This window comes from Ovis aries, chromosome 16 (genome assembly GCF_016772045.2).
Source record: "Ovis aries strain OAR_USU_Benz2616 breed Rambouillet chromosome 16, ARS-UI_Ramb_v3.0, whole genome shotgun sequence".
NCBI classification, from domain to species: Eukaryota; Metazoa; Chordata; class Mammalia; order Artiodactyla; family Bovidae; genus Ovis; species Ovis aries.
In genome coordinates this window covers 52,543,573-52,559,344 of record NC_056069.1, presented here as the reverse complement: position 1 = coordinate 52,559,344, position 15,772 = coordinate 52,543,573, and positions in this window count along the sequence as shown.

Sequence of the window (15,772 nt, the reverse complement as noted above, 5' to 3'; positions counted from 1 at the left end):
GGTTGTGAATGAAATTGTTTTAATTACAATAATTTTAAAGTTTCTTAAATCTTCACATTGCTCATTATCTTTCAAAAAAATGTAATTATTTTATGGTGCTTACAAATACACTTTGGAATAGAGGGCCACCGGCATTTTCATAGATACTTAAATGTAAAAATTGCTGCATAGTTGTTCATATGAGTAACTATTATCAGAGACAGTGTTCAAGGTATGAAGATGCAGTGATAGATCATTTCTAGGTAGAATCAAGTTTAGAAGCTTGGCCCAATTACTGCAAGAAATTCCAGTAATAAAATGCTATATATATATATATATATATATATATATATATATATATATATGTTTATTTGTTTGTTTACTGAAACTGGCAACTCAGAAGGAAAGGTCAGTTCTGACATATGTTTGAGCATGAAAAGTGAGCTTATTAATTTGGCTTATTATACACAAAAATCACAAATAGGGCATTTCTGGTACACTTGCTGCTTTTTATCCAAGGCAAAATATTGAATTCAGAAAAAGTCACACAAGAATACACAAAGCTGTTATTTTCAAGTAAGTTTGAGTGTATCAGAAACAATTATTTTTGGATTTATTTCAGGAATTAAATCACTTATATATAATTCAAGTATAATACATATATAATATAATTCATTTAGCAGAATGTATAATTCATTGTAAGGCTTCCCAGTGGGTGCTACTGCTAAAGAACTCACCTGTCAATGCAGGAGACCAAAGAGACACGGGTTCAATCCTTGGGTTGGGAAGATCCTCTGGAGAAGGGCATGGCAACCCACTCAAGTATTCTTGCCTGGAGAATCTCGTGGAGAGAGAAGGCTGATGGGCTACAGTCCATGGGGTCACAAAGAGTCAGACATGACTGAAGCAACTTAGCACAGCACAGCATATTTAATTGTGCTTTGTATATTCACCGAGTTGTGTAATCATCACCATAATAAATTTTAGAATATTTTAATTACAATAAAAGGAAACACTCTAGCAATTAGCTGTGACCCTCCACCCAAACCTATATCCTAGGGAACTACCAATCTACTCTGTCTTCATTGGCTTTTCAGTGTGAACATTGCACATAAATGACATAATACAACATATGGTTTTTTGCAACTGATTTGCTGACTCCTTTCACTTAGCATAATGTTTCAATGTTCATTCAAATTCTTCCATGTATCAATATTACATTCCCTTAAATTAACAAATAATGTGGTGGTCCTAAGATGGCACAGGAATAGGACAGGATGGGGAGACCAGTTTCTTCCCCACAAATTCACCAAAAGATCATTTGAATGCTGAGCAACTTCCACAAAACAACTTTTGAATGTTGGTGGAGGACACCAGGCAACCAGAAAGGCAACCCATTCTCTTCAAAAAGAAGTAGGACAAAATATAAAGCATAAAAAGAGAGACAAAGAGTTAGGGAGGGAAACCCATCCTCGGGAGGGAGTCATGAAGGAGGAGAAGTTTCCAAACACCAGGAATCCCTCTCACTGGTGGTTCTGTGGGGAGTGTTTGAAATCTCAAAGGGCAATATAACCGGGAGGGGCAAACACACACACACACACACACCACAGAATATGCGCCCAACTGCAATTCCCAGTGGAGACATAGCCCATACATGTTCGCCACCAGTGAGCAGGGGCTGAACAGGGAGGTGCCAGCTGCATTGCTTAGGGTAAGGACCAGGACTGAATGCCCAGAGGACAATCTGAGGGAGCTAACATGAGATAGCAACCCAAACTGTGGGATAGCCAGAGAGAGAGAGAAATAAAAAATGAGAGAACTTTCCCAGGAAAAGCTTTAACCTAAGGCACAGCCTGGCCTGCTCAGAGAACAAAGGATGGAGTGAATACCAGAGGAGAGTGAGCCAGCTGCGGGCAGGCCCATTCCCCCATCAGAGGTAGAGAGGCAGGCTGGCCACAGCCAGAGCTGGAAGGCAAGGGGCAATCTTGGCCCCAGAGACAGCATCGTGTGCCAAATTGTGAGCAGGCTCCCAGTTGCTAACCAAGTCTTCTTGGGATCCTGTCAGTTGACATCTGCCAGGAGGGTCGCAGCCTGAGATCAGTTCCCCAGAGGCAATACATGGCACACCCGAGATGGTGCTTTTGCAACACACCCAGGAAACCGAGCAGCTGGGACCGGGGAGGTGATTAAATGCACCGCACACCTGGGATAATGTCCTCACCAAGCACCTGGTCGCCCGAGATGCTCGGACCTGGGAAGGGCACAAAATGCAGGCCCAACCGAGTATGTACATTTGTGGAGTACCCAAGAACCTGAACCTGAGCAGCTTAGACCTGGGAAGTGCACAAAACCCAGGGCCTGCTTTGGACAGTTCCCCACAGAGCAACCAGGAGCCTGAGCAGTGTAGACTGAGAAAGCACAGGTATGGTACATCAGCTGGGGCAAACCCAGTGTGGTCCAGACACTGCAAATACTCCCCACACATGCCAGTGATATTTGTTTTCAGTGTTCCTCCCTCCGCACAGCACAGCTGAACAAGTGAGCCTGAATGAGTGACCACCTTCACCCTCTTGTGTGAGGGTGGAAATTAGACACTGAAGAGACTTGCAAACAGAGGAAGCCAAAGAAGAGAGGACTGCTTTGGAAGTGACAGGTGCAACAGATTAAAACCCTGTAGTTAATATTGTCTACATTGGAAGGGGCCTATAGACCTTGAGAAGTATAAGCTGGAATAAGGAACTATCTGAAACTAAACTGACCCCATACTGCCCTTAACACTCCCGAGAAATTCCTAGATATATTTTACTATTATCATTTTTAAAAAATTTAAGTTCTTTATTACTCCTTTAATTTTCATTTCTATAACCTAATATTACTTGCAAAAGACCCTATTTTAAAAGCAAATTTCATATATATTTTTATAATTTTTGTGATTTTTAAAAATATTGTATTTTTGAATCTAATTTCTAGATTTTTAATCTTTGTTTTCTGGTATTTGTTAACCATTTTTTACTTTTAAGAATCTAATATTCAGTACCCATTTTTCCTTAGGAGTGTGATTACTGGCTTGATTTCTCTCTTCCCTTCTGACTCTTCTTTTTCTCCCCCAGGTCAACTCTATCACCTCCCTCCTCCTTCTCTTCTCTACCTAACTCTGTGCATCTCTTTTGGTGTTCCAGGCTATGGAGAACACTTAGGGAACTGATTACTGGCTAGATTGCTTTCTCCCCTTTGATTCCCCATCTTCTCCTCCTGGTCATCTCTATCTCCATCCTCCCTCTTTTCTCTTTGTAACTCTGTGAACCTCTCTGAGTGTTCCAGACTGTGGAGAGCACATAAGGAATTGATTATTGGCTAGATTGCTCTCTCCCCTTTTGATTCCGCCTCTTCTCCTCCTGGTTACCTCCGTCTTCCTCCTCCCTCTTCTCCGTGTAACTCTGTGAACCTCTCTGGGTGTCCGTCACTGTGGAGAATCTTTTCAACATTAACCAAGATATTTTATCATCAGTGTTTTATGGATGGAGAAGTCTTGAGGCTGCTGTAAGAATAAGACTGAAAGCCAGAGGCAGGAGGCTTAAAACCAAAACTTGAGAACACAAGAAAACTCCTGACTCCAGGGAACATTAATCGACAAGAGCTCATCCAAAAGCCTCCATACCTATGCTGAAACCAAACTCCACCCAAGAGCCAACAAGTTTCATAGCAAGACATACCAAGCTAATTCTCCAGCAAAGCAAGATCATGACCCCGAGCATTATACAGGCAGCCAAAAGTCGCGCCAAACCCATAGACACCTCAAAACTCACTACTGGACACTTCATTGCACTCCAGAGAGAAGAGATCCAGCTCCACCCACCAGAACACCTACACAAGCTTGCCTAATCAGGAAACCTAGACAAGCCACTCATCCAACCCCACAGGGAGGAACCTCCACAATAAAGAGGAACCACAAACTTCCAGCATACAGAAGGGCTGCCCCAAACTCAGCAATATAAACTAGATGAAAAGGCAGAGAAATATTCGGCAGAGAAATATTCATCAGATGAAGGAACATGATAAATATCCACCAAACCAAACAAAACAGGAGATAGGAGTCTGCCTGAAAAATAATTCAGAATAATGATAGTAAAAATGATCCAAAATCTTGAAAACAAAATGGAGTTACAGGTAAATAGACTGGAGACAAGGATTGAGAAGATGCAAGAAATGTTTAACAAGGATCTAGAAGAAACAAAAAAGAGTCAATCAATAATGAATAATGCAATAGTTGAGATCAAAAGCACTCTGGAGGGAACCAACAGTAGAATAACTTAGGTAGAAGATAGGATAAGTGAGGTGGAAGATAGAATAATGGAAATAAATGAAGCAGAGAGAAAAAAAAGAATTAAAAGAAATGACAACCTCAGAGACCTCTGGGACAATGTTAAACACCCCAACATTTGAATTATAGGAGTCCAGGTGAAGAAGACAAATAGAAAGGCCATGAGAAAATACTTGAGGAGATAACAGTTGAAACTTCCTTAAAATAGGGAAGGAAGTAGCCACCCAACTCCAATAAACCCAGAGTCCCAAACAGGATAAAGCCAAGGCAAAATATCCCAAGACACATATAAATCAAATTAATGAAAATCAACCACAAAGAGCAAATATTAAAAGCAGCAAGGGAAAAGCAACAAATAACATACAAGGGGATTCCCATAAGGATAATATCTGATTTTTCAGTAGAAAATATTCAGGTCAGAAGGGAATGGCAGGATATACTTAAAGTGATGAAAGAAAATAACCTACAACCCAGATTACTATATCCAGCAAGGATCTCACTCAAATATGAAGGAGAAATCAAAAGCTTTACAGACAAGCAAAAGCTGGGAGAATTCAGCACCACCAAACCAGCTCTTCAACAAATGCTAAAGGATCTTCTCTAGACAGAAAACACAAAAAAGGTTTATAAACTCAAACCCAAAACAACAAAGTAAATGGCAGTGGGTTCACACTCATCAATAATTACCTTAAATGTAAATGGATTGAATGCCCCAACCAAAAGACAAAGACTGGCTGAATGGATACAAAACAAGACCCTTATATATGCTGTCTATGGGAGACCCACCTCAAAACAAAGGATATATACAGACTGAAAGTGAAGGGCTGGAAAAAGATATTTTATGCAAATAGAGACCAAAAGAAAGCAGGAGTAGCAATACTCATATAAGATAAAGTAGACTTTGAAATAAAGGCTGTGAAAAGACAAAGAAGGACAGGTACATAATGATCAAAGGGTCAATCCAAGAAGAAGATATAACAATTATAAATATATATGCAACCAACATAGGATCAGTGCAATATGTAAGGCAAATGCTAACAAGTATGAAAGGGGAAATTAACAGTAACACAATAATAGTTTGAGAATACCCAACTCACAACTATGGATAGATCAACTAAACAGAAAATTAGCAAGGAAACACAAACTTTAAATGATACAATGCACCAGTTAGACCTAATTGATATCTATAGGACATTTCACCCCAAAACAATGGATTTCACCTTTTACTCAAGGGCACACGGAACCTTCTCCAGGATAGATCACATCCGGGGCCATAAATCTCGCCTTGGTAAATTAAAAAGAAAAAAAAAATAGAAATCATTTCAAGCATCTTTCCTGATCACAGTGTGGTAAGACTAGATGTCAACTACAGGGAAAAAAAACTACTAAAAATACAAACATATTGAAGCTAACCAACATACTTCTGAATAACCAACAAATCACAGAAGAAATAAAAAAAGAAATAAAGATATACATAGAAACAAATGAAAATGAAAACTCAACAACCCAAAACCTATAGGACTCAGTAAAAGCAGTGCTAAGGGGGAGGTTCTTAGCAATACAAGCTTACCTCAAGAAATAAGAGAAAAATCAAATAAATAACCTAACTCTACACCTAAATCAACTAGAAAAAGAAGAAATGAAGAACCCCCAGGTTAGTAGAAGGAAAGAAATCATAAAAATTAGGGCAGAAATAAGTGAAAAAGAAAGGACACTATAGCAGAAATCAACAAAAGTAAAAGTTGGTTTTTTGAGAAGATAAACAGACAAACCATTAGTCAGACTCATCAAGAAAAAAAGGGAGAAGATCAAAGCAACCAAATTAGAAATGAAAATCTAGAACTCACAACAGACAACACAAAAATAGAAAGGATCATAAAGAGACTACTATCAGCAAGCATATGCCAATAAAATGGACAACTTGGAAGAAATGGACAATTCTTAGAAAAGTATAACTTTCTAAAACTGAACCAGGAATAAATAGAAAATCTTAAAAGACCCATCACAAGCATGGAAATTGAAACTGTAATCAGAAATCTTCCAACAAACAAAAGCCCAGGAACAATTGGCTTCACAGGTGAATTCTACCAAAAATTTAGAGAAGAGCTAACACCTATCCTAGTCAAACTCCTCCAGAAAATTGCAGAGAAAGGTAAACTTCCAAACTCATTCTATGAGGCCATCATCACCCTAATACCAAAACCAGACAAAGATGCCACAAAAAAAGAAAACTACAGGCCAATATCAGTGATGAACATAGATGAGAAAATCCTTAACAAAATTATTGCAAACAGAATCCAACAACATATTCAAAAGATCATATATCATGACCAAGTGGGCTTTATCCAAGGGATGCAAGGATTCTTCAATATTTGCAAATCAATCAATGTGATACACCACATTAACAAATTGAAAGATAAAAACTATATGATTATCTCAATAGATGCAGAGAAAGCCTTTGAAAAAATTCAACATCCATTTATGATAAAAAACCCTCCAGAAAGCAGGCATAGAAGGAACATACCTCAACATAATAAAAGCCATATATGATAAACCCACAACAAGCATTATCCTCAATGGTGAAAAACTCAAAGCATTTCCCCTAAAGTCAGGAACAAGACAAGGGTGCCCACTCTCACCACTACTATTCAACATAGTTTTGAAAGTTTTAGCCATGGCAATCAGAGAAGAAAAAGAAAAGGAATCCAGATTGGAAAAGAAGAAGTAAAAGTCTCACTGTTTGCAGATGACATCCTCCTCTATATAGAAAACCCTAAAGACATCAGAATATTACTAGAGCTAATCAATGAATATAGTAAAGTTGCAGGATATAAAATTAGCACACAGAAATCCCTTGCATTCCTATACACTAACAATGAGAAAACAGAAAGAGAAATTAAGGAAACAATTTAATTCACCATTGCAACAAAAAGAATAAAATGCTTAGGAATAAATCTACCTAAAGAAACAAAAGACCTATGTATAAAAAACTATAAAACACTGATGAAAGAAATCAAAGATGACACATAGAAACATAGCATGTTTATGGATTGGAAGAATCAATGTAGTGAAAATGAGTATACTACCCAAAGCAATCCATAGATTCAATGCATTCCTTATTAAGCTACCAATGCTATTTTTCAAAGAACTAGAACAAATAATTTGGAGAAGGCAATGGCACCCTACTCTAGTACTCTTGCCTAGAAAATCCCATGGACAGAGGAGCCTGATAGGCTGCAGTCCATGGGGTCGCTAAGAGTTGGACACGACTGAGCGACTTCACTTTGACTTTTCACTTTCATGCATTGGAGAAGGAAATGACAACCCACTCCAGTGTTCTTGTCTGGAGAATCCCAGGGATGGTGGAGCCTGGTGGGCTGCCATCTATGGGGCCACACAGAGTTGGATGTGACTGAAACGACTTAGCAGAACAAATAATTTCACAATTTGTATGGAAATACAAAAACCTCGAATAGCCAAAGCAATCTTGAGAAAGAAGAATGGAACTAGAGGAATCAACCTGCCTGACTTCAGAATATACTACAAAACCACAGTCATCGAGACAGTATGGTACTGGCACAAACACAGAAATATAGATCAATAGAACAAAATATAAAGCCCAGAGATGAATCCATGGACCAATGGACTCCTTATCTTTGACAAAGGAGGCCGGAATATACAATGGAGAAAATACAATCTCTTTAACAAGTGGTGATGGGAAAACTGGTCAACCACTTGTAAAAGAATGAATCTACAACACTTTCTAGCACCATACACAATAATAAACTTGAAATAGATTAAAGATCTAAATGTAAGACCAGAAACTATAAAACTCCTAGAGGAAAACATAGGCAAAACACTCTCTAACATAAAACATAGCAGGATCCTCTATGACCCAGCTCCCAGAGTAATGGAAATAAAAGCAAAAATAAACAAATGGGACCTAATTAAACTTAAGAGCTTTTGCACAATGAAGGAAACTATATGCAAGGTGAAAAGACAGCTTTCAGGATGGGAGAAAATAATAGCAAACAAAGAAACTGACAAAGAATTAATCTCAAAAATATATAAGTAGCTCCTGTAGCTCAGTCCAGAAAAATAAACGACCCAATCAAAAAAGTGGGCCAAAGAACTAAACAGACATTTCTCCGAAGAAGATATACAGATGGCTAACAAACACATAAAAAGATGCTCAATATCACTCATTATCAGAGAAATGCAAATCAAAACCACAATGATGTACCATCTCACAATGGTCAGAATGGCTGCTATCAAAGTCTACAAACAGTAAATACTGGAGAGGGTGTGGAGCAAAGGGAACCATCTACACTGTTGGTGGGAATGCTAATTAGTAGAGCCACTATGGAAAACAATGTGGAGATTCCTTAAAAAACTGGAAATAGAGCTGTCATAGAATCCAGCAATCCCACTTCTAGGTATACACACCGAGGAAACCAGAATTGAAAGAGACACGTGGACCCCAATGTTCACCACAGCAGTGTTTATAATAGCCAGGACATGGAAGCAACCTAGATGTCCATCAGCAGACAAATGGATAAGAAAGTCATGGTACATATACACAATAGAATATTACTTAGCTATTAAAAAGAACACATTTGAATCAGTTCTAATCCGGTGGATGAAACTGGAACTTGTTATACAGAGTGAAGTAAGTCAGAAAGAAAAACAGCAATACAGTATATTAACACATATATGTGGAACTTAAAAAGATGGTAACAATGACCCTATATGCGAGAAAGCAAAAGAGACACAGATGTAAAGAACAGACTTTTGGACTCTGTGGGAGAAGGCGAGGATGGGATGATTTGAGGGAATAGCATTGAAACATGTATATTCAGTTCAGTTCAGTTGCTCAGTCATTTCCGACTCTTTGCAACCCCATGAATAGCAGCACGCCAGGCCTCCCTGTCCATCACCAAGTCCTGGAGTTCACTCAGACTCACATCCATTGAGTCAGTGATGCCATCCAGCCATCTCATCCTCCGTCATCCCCTTCTCCTCCTGCCCCCAATCCCTCCCAGCATCAGAGTCTTTTCCAATGAGTCAACTCTTCGCATGAGGTGGCTAAAGTACTGGAGTTTCAGCTTCAGCATCATTCCCTCCGAAGAAACCCCAGGGCTGATCTCCTTCAGAATGGACTGGTTGGATCTCCTTGCAGTCCAAGGGACTCTCAAGAGTCTTCTCCAACACCACAGTTCAAAAGCATCAGTTCTTCGACACTCAGCTTTCTTCACAGTCCAACTCTCACAGCCATACACGACCACTGGAAAAACCATAGCCTTGATTAGATGGACCTTTGTTGGCAAAGCAATGTCTCTGATTTTGAATATACTACCTAGCTTGGTCATAACTTTTCTTCCAAGGAGTAAGCGTCTTTTAATTTCATGGCTGCAATCACCATCTGCAGTGATTTTACCATATATGAAATCGGTCATCAGTCCAGGTTCGATGTATGAGACAGGGTGCTCAGGGCTGAAGCACTAGGATGACCCTGAGGGATGGGATGGGGAGGGAGGAGGGAGGGGAGTTCAGAATGGGGAACACATGTACACCCATGGCTGATTCATATCAATATATGCCAAAAAACATTCAAATATTTTAAAGTATTTAGCCTCCAATTAAAATATTTAAAAAAAAAGACTTCAGCACAGGAATTTTTGAGGAAAACAGAATTCAGCCAATAATAGCACCCTAAAGAAAAACAAAGCAGGGTGATAAGATATCAGTAGATGAGGCACTGTTGTAGACAAAATGGTCAGGGAAAATATTTTTGAGGAAGTTAAATTTGAATAGAAGTTTACTTTTTTAAAAACAATTTTTATTGGAGTATAGTTGACTTACAATGTTGTGTTAGTTTTAGGTAAACAGCAAAAATGAATCAGTTATACGTATATATGCATGCATGTATGCTGAGTCACTTTAGTTGTGTCCAACTCTTTGTGACCCTATGGACTGTAGCCCACCAGTCTCCTTTGTTCATGGAATTCTCTAGGCAAGAATACTGGAGTGGGTCGCCATGCCCTTCTCCAGTTACATATACATATATTCTCTGTCTTTCAGATTCTTTTTCATATAGGTCATTATAGAGTGTTGAGTAGAGTTCCTTGTGCTATGCAGTAGTTTCTTACTAGTTATCTATTTTGCATATAGTAGTGTGTATGTTAATCCCAATCTCCTAATTTATCCCTTTCCCCATTCCCCACTGCTAACCATAAGTTTATTTTCTACATCTGTGACTCTGTTTCAGTTTAGTAAAAAGTTCATTTGTACCATTTTTTAGATTTCCCATAGAAACAATATCTTATGACATTTGTCTTTCTCTGCCTGACAAGTTTTCTTTTAAATAATGATAAGTCTCCTGAGAGCTGAGACCTTTTGAGATATTCTAGATAGAGTGATATAAGGAAAGACTTGGGCTTGGAAATATGTGAGTAGAAAGTGGAGGACATTGATCTAAGGGGATTCAGAAGAGAGGCTTTTGGGGTATTTTTGGAAGCAATAGAAATTAAAGTCCTAAGCATGCACTTAGCATGACATTAGAACTGTAGGATTAATCTTCAGATGATTAAGCTGAGAGAACCTCTTTTGAAGGTTACAAGAAATGGAAAGAACAATGAACAATGTCTCTTGGGAAGAATAATCTAAGCTCGGTATGTATAAGAAACAAGAACTGAGCAAACTGGAGGCCAGGGGTGATAGAGGAAACTATTATGAGGGTCCTGATGTTGGTCATAAAGATTTGCTTTCAATAGCAGTTGGAGGAAGAAAAATTGAAAATTAGAGATGATTTCAAAAAAAGAATCGACTCAGTCACAATTGACGTTCAAACCTCATAGTTATATGAAAGAAGTAGTACTCATTAAACTCCCAGGTAATGGTAACCTAGAGTTGAATGGAGCCCATGACTGTAATTCATCTGTTGCCACAGTTAAAATGCAGAAACTGCAGCCACACTTGGATCGGAAATGCTGAACAGGACTCCAGTCTCAAGGGATATCTGTTTCTCAGTCATGACAATGGTTGGAATTTTCAATGTTGCTTTGTCTCTCAGGCAAATCCACACTAGACCATTGGATATGGTCTGAATTGTATCCCCTCCACAAAATCCACATGTCCAAGTCTTAACCTCCAGTATCTCAGAATATGATTATATTTGGAGATAAAGATTTAAATGAATCGTAAAGATAAAATTAGGTTGTGGGTGGACCCTGGTCCAATGGGATTGGTGTCCTGTAGAGAAAATTTGGGCAGAGACACACACATAGGGAAGACCATGTGAAGACACAGGGAAAAGACAGTCATCTACAAGCCAAGGAGAGAGGCCTCTTAAGAAACCAACCCTTGCTAACACCTTAGTCTTAAACTTGCAGCCTTCAGAACTGGGAGACAGTAAATGCCTATTGTTTAAACGACCCAAAAATGATGGCCAGCTTCCTTGGAAGATATAAAATATCCCACAGGATTAGAAGAACAGACAAAAGAGCCAAGGACAGCTCAAAAAACTTGTTGTTTTCAATATTTATCTACTTATTTGGCTGAAACTGGACTTTGTTATGGCATGTGGGCTTTTAGTTGTGCCATGTGGAATCTAGTTCCCTGACCAGAGATCGAACTCAGGACTCCTGTATCAGGAGTGGGTAGTTTCTGCCGCTGTACCACCAGGGAAGTTCCTAATGAGTTTTGCAGTTGGCATTTGTGAGCCTTTCTTTTATGGAACTGTCAGTGTCCATGTCTTTCTATTCCACATTTCAAAAGTCAGGAAAGAGAAGAATCCAAATGGCCCATTCTGAGATGAAGGTCTACTCAGTCTAACATGTGTGGTCAACATGTCCATTGACGTTTCTTCCTCTTGATCTCAGGGATCAAGGAGTCAAAGTAAGCAGAGCCACCACCTCAATCATGGCTCAGTGCTCTGGATAAAGGTATCTCTTTGGTGGTTGATCTAGAATCATCCATTATATAGTTATCATTGTATATATATATTTTAAATCTTTTTGTAAGTCACAAGCAGCAAATAGAATGGTTCTCTTTACAGACCTGTGGACACAGCTGGGGCAGGAAAGGGTGGGATGAATTGAGAAAGTAGCATTGAAATATATATATATGCATACATACATATATATATATATATATATATATATACACTTATTATTGAATGTAAAATAATAGTAGAAATCTGCTGTATAGCACAGGGAGCTCTGCTCGGTACTCTGTGATGACTTAGAGGGGTGGGATGTGGGATGGGTAGGATGGAGGTTGGAAGGAGATGGAATATGTGTATATACATAGCTGATTCACCTTGTTGTATGTTGTTGTTGGCAAAAACCAACACAACATTGTAAAGCAATTATCCTATGATTTTTTTTTCTTTTAAAGATGGTTCTCTTAAAGAAAAATGTTGCATTGAGTGGATTTACCATATGGTGTTTTTTCATTCATTGGTTGCTGGGGATTTGGTTTGTTTACATCTTTTGGATATTCTGAACAAGGCTTCTATAAATTTTGTGTCAGTTCAGTCAGTTGCTCAGTTGTGTCTGACTCTTTGACACCCCGTGGACTGCACCACGACAGGCTTCCCTATTCATCAACAACTCCTGAAGCCTGCTGAAACTCATGTCCATTGAGTTGGTGATGCCATCCAACCATCTCATCCTCTGTTGTCCCCTTCTCCTCCTGCCTTCAATCTTTGCCACCATCAGAATCTTTTCCAATGAGTCAGTTCTTCACATCAGGTAGCCAAAATGTTGCAGCTTCAGCATCAGTCTTTCCAATGTATATTCAGGATGTATTTCATTTAGTATTGACTGTATTGATCTCATTGCAAACCAAGGGACTCTCAAGCATCTACTCCAAAACCACAGTTCAAAAGCATCACTTATTTGGTGCTCAGCTTTCTTTATGGTCCAGGTCTCACATCCACACATGACTACTGGAAAAACATAGCTTTGATTAGATGGACCTTTGTTGGCAAAGTAATGTCTCTGCTTTTTAATATGCTGTCTAGGTTGGTCATAGTGTTTTTCCAAGGAGCATGTGTCTTTTAATTTCATGGCTACAGTCACCAAATGCAGTGACTTTGGAGCCCAGGAAAATAAAGTTGGTCCCTGTTTTCATTGTTTCCCCATCTATTTTCCATGAAGTGATGGAACTGGATGCCATGATCTTTGTTTTTTGAATGTTTTGTTTAAATCAGTTTTTTTCACTCTCCTCCTTCACTTTCATCAGGAGGCTCTTCAGTTCCTCTTAGCTTTATGCTATAAGGGTTTTATCATCTGTATATCTGAGGCTATTGATATTCCCCTGGCAATCTTGATTCCAGCTTGTGTTTCATATAGTCCAGCATTTTGCATGATGTACTCTGCATATTAAATAAACAGGGTGACAATATACCAGCCCTGACATACTCCTTTACCAATTTGGAGCCCGTCTATTGTTCCACGTTTGGTTCTAACTATTGCTTCTTGACCTGCATACAGATTTCTCAGGAGGCAGGTCAAATGATCTGGTATTACCATCGATTGAATAATTTCCCACAGTGTTGTGACCCACATAGTCAGAGGCTGTGGTGTAGTCAGTAAGAGTAGATGTTTTTCTGGAACTCTATTGTTCTTCAATAATCCAATGGAAGCTGGAAATTTGATCTCTGGTTCCTCTACCATTTCTAAATCCAGCTTGAACATCTGGAAGTTCTTGGTTCATGTACTGCTGAAACCTTATGTGGAGAAAATTGAGCTTTACTTTGCTTGTGCGTGTGATGAGTGCAATTGTGTGGTAGTTTGAACATTCTTTGGCATTGCCTTTCTTTGGGATTGGAATGAAAACTGACCTTTCTCAGTTCTGTGGCCACTGCTGAGGTTTCCAAATTTGCTGCCATATTGAGTGCAGCACTTTAACAAAGTTTTAGTAAACTTTGTATCAGTTCAGTTCAGTCGCTCAGTCCTGTCTGACTCTTTGCAACCCCGTGAATTGCAGCACGCCAGGCCGCCCTGTCCATCACCAACTCTCGGAGTTCACCCAAACCCACGTTCATCAAGTCGGTGATGCCATCCAGCCATCTCATTCTCTGTCATCCCCTTTTCCCTCTCAGCATTAGGATCTTTTCCAGTGAGTCAACTCTTCGCATGAGGTGGCCAAAGTACTGGAGTTTCAGCTTTAGCATCATTCCTTCCAAAGAACACCCAGGACTGATCTCCTTTAGAATGGACTGGCTGAATCTCCTAGCAGTCCATGGGACTCTCAAGAGTTTTCTCCAACACCACAGTTCAAAAGCATCAATTCTTCGGTGATCAGCTTTCTTCACAGTCCACCTCTCACATCCTTACATGACTACTGGAAAAACTATAGCCTTGACTAGACGGACCTTTGTTTGCAAAGTAATGTCTCTGCTTTTCAATATGCTATCTAGGTTGGTCATAACTTTCCTTCCAAGGAGTAAGTGTTTTTTAATTTCATGGCTGCAGTCACCATCTGTAGTGATATTGGAGCCCCCCCAAAATAAAGTCTGACACTGTTTCCCCATCTATTTCCCATGAAGTGATGGGACCAGATGCCATAATCTTCGTTTTCTGAATCTTGAGCTTTAAGCCAACTTCTTCACTCTCCTCTTTCACTTTCATCAAGAGGCTTTTAATTCCTCTTCACTTTCTGCCATAAAGGTGGTGTCATCTGCGTATCTGAGGTTATTGATGTTTCTCCCAGCAGTCTTGATTCCAGCTTGTGTTTCTTCCAGCCCAGTGTTTCTCATGATATACTCTGCATATAAGTTAAATAAGCAGAGTGACAATATACAGCCTTGACGTACTCCTTTTCCTATTTGGAACCAGTCTGTTGTTCTATGTCCAGTTCTAACTGTTGCTTCCTGACCTGCATACAGGTTTCTCAAGAGGCAGGTCAGGTGGTCTGGTATTCCCATCTCTTTCAGAATTTTCCAGTTTATTGTGATCCACACAGTCAAAGGCTTTGGTATACATATGTTTTATTTCTCCAGTATATTTCCAAAGAGAAATTGTGAAGTCATATAGCTATTCTATGTTTAATATTTTGAGAAACTTCCATATTTTTCAAAAGTGACTTTTCCATTTTGCAACCTACTGGTCACATTTGAGAGTTCTAATTTCTCATATTGTTCACCATTACATATTGTTATCTGTCATTTTAGTCTTGACCATCTTAATAAATATGAAATTGTATAACATTATTTTATAACTGTTTTGTGTTCATATGTCAGTTAGTAACAAATGCCCTAAAATTATCACTAAGGATCACTTAAACCATGCTGGATGAGCCATTATGTGTGCTGGACTTGCTGATTGCTTACAAATACAACCACTGTTGAATAATTGATTCATTCATTGGTTGATGGACATTTGGATAAAAAAAGAAAAGAACAATAGGAAAAAAAAAAAGATATACTAGCATAAGAGGGTATTGAGTCTAACTTTAAATGACATC